This window comes from Frankliniella occidentalis, unplaced genomic scaffold (genome assembly GCF_000697945.3).
Source record: "Frankliniella occidentalis isolate FOCC.00 unplaced genomic scaffold, Focc_3.1 Scaffold62, whole genome shotgun sequence".
NCBI lineage: Eukaryota > Metazoa > Arthropoda > Insecta > Thysanoptera > Thripidae > Frankliniella > Frankliniella occidentalis.
Genome location: NW_026267192.1, coordinates 264,928 through 267,071, shown reverse-complemented (window position 1 = coordinate 267,071; position 2,144 = coordinate 264,928). Strand labels below are relative to the sequence as shown.

The 2,144-nt window shown below is 60.2% G+C and overlaps 1 protein-coding gene across 1 annotated transcript in view; it reads left to right on the top strand.

The window, feature by feature from the left end:
* LOC113214066 (5-hydroxytryptamine receptor 2A) overlaps nucleotides 1-2,144 on the top strand; it is a 120,543-nt gene that overhangs the window by 1,326 nt on the left and 117,073 nt on the right. The gene's annotated exons all lie outside the window — the stretch shown is intronic.

The window sequence follows — 2,144 nt, the reverse complement described above, 5'->3', positions numbered from 1 at the left end:
GGGGGTGCGTCTCCACGCGGCGGGGCGGAGGCGGTACCGGCGGGGCGCACACGAGGACCTCCATCTCTCTCCATCCCTCTAATGACGGCAATTAGAGAATGGCGAGGCGTTGACACGACAGGGGGGCGGCCGCCCGTGGGAAAGAAACGTGCCGCCTGCTGCCGCGCGGGGGCGGGCCGCCGGTGGCCGTGCTGCTGCGGCCGTGCAGTATATGGATGGCGACCGTTACCCGTTGCTGCCGTGCCAAAGTGTGTTGAGCGGGATGCACGCGTCGTGATACCGAACGGTGGGGGGTGTAGGACTTGGTGGGGGTGGGAGAGGCCTCCCCCTCCCCCTCCGGCCACCACCAGCGCGTTGCTGGCGTTGACGGCCGCTCTCCAGCCCCATCATCATCAGGACCCGTGGCATTTAATTTTTCTGTCGAGTCCCAATGCGTGCGCGGCGGCGCGGGGGCGGCGCGGGGGTGGCGCGGGGGCGGCCCTTTGATTGGTTGGCGGGATTGTCTCTCGAGGACGGCCGGCCCGGCTGGGGTGCTCCACTTTGGAATGCGACCACCCAGCCGCGGCCGCTCCGGACAGTCCGAGCGCGCCTCCCTCTAGGTGAGACCGGTGCGGGACACAGAGTGGCGTCGCGTCGCGGTTAGTTTTACACCATATTTAGCTAAAGCAAAGTTTTACTGAAAACTGGCAGAGGCAGACAGCACAACTCTAACCGTAATTTTGTTTTGTGAATACGTTCGCGCCAAGTCAAACTTAAATTTAGTTTTCGCGTAAATAAATGCACAGAAGGAATCTACGCCAAAAATTTGTGCCAACAGTACATTTGCTCACCCCTGCAGCAAATCCCTGTATCGGGGTATTCACCGCCTGGCGTCCGGGCCGTAAGGCGCCGTGGCGACTGCGAGTAAGCAGGCGATGTGGGGTAGGGGGTGAGGGGGGAAGGGCAGCACAGGACAGGGTGGGAATTAGAGCAAGCGCCAACTTGAGGCAAATACTAATGAGCTGCGCCTGAGGCCGTCTCTGCTCTGCTCAACAGGGAAAAACGAAGGGTTGGGGTGGGTGTCCGTCCTCTGGTTGACACACCATGACACACGACACATGTGACGCGGGGATGTGTGTGTGTGTGTGTCTGAGACAGCCGTTGCCACCAAAAGCAACGCTTACCCTCGCTCTCCAACAGTCCGTCCTCCGCGGGCCTTTGCGCGATGCGAACGAGAAGAGGGAGGGAGAGGTGAAGGGGGGCACGAGCGCGTTGCCAGCACGGCGCCGCCCCACCCGGCCGGCGGCCTGGTGGGTGAGGAAGGGGGGGCGGGGTGGAAACCACAGGGGAAAAGTCCCAGTCCTGTTGAGGTAAAACAGAGAAGTCACGGTGGGGGAGGACAGGCGAGTAGACGTGACTCTCTCCCCCAACATTTGGAGAGCATTAAACAAAATTCCGCAAAATTCAGTTTTATATTCTAAGCTTGTCGTGCAAGTGCAGTGGGGTGAGCAAATGTGCTCATGCGCGAGATTGCAAATTTTTTGAAATACATGATAAATGCCGTACAGAAGTCGTAAGTTTCCATAATTATTTTTGAAATTTTAGTGTTTATGATTTTATGGTAATCACTATGATTATCTAGAGGGTGACGAGGATTATGGAAGTGGCAGACCCTTTGTACCAGGTACCAGGTGGCTGATTCACTCCGCGCACTTTTGTACTATGCAACCCGCCCGCACGGCTCCATCCGGGACTGCATACCCACCAGGCGCAGGAGACCGGCTCCAAGCGCCAACGCGTCGCTCCACCACTACTGATGTTGCAGCCAACGCCCAGGGGCGTTACAAAGGGGTTGTTCGCGGTTTCGCGCGGGTTCCCGCGAGTCCACGGGGTGAATCCGCGAGTTCGCGGGGGTAACTCGCGGGTCCGCGGGGGTGGCTCTCGGATCCTGCCACGGTGGTAGCTCGCGTCGGCATATCCTGCCACGCGGGGGTAGTCCGCGAGTCACCCCGTGGCCCCGCGAGCTACCCCCGCGGACCCACGACTTAGCCCCGCGGACCCGCGAGTTACCCCTCCGGACTCGCAGGAACCCGCGCGAAACAGCGAACAACCCCGACAACCCTTTTCTAACCCCCGGACGGTGGATGCAGCAACCGTGGTGAAGC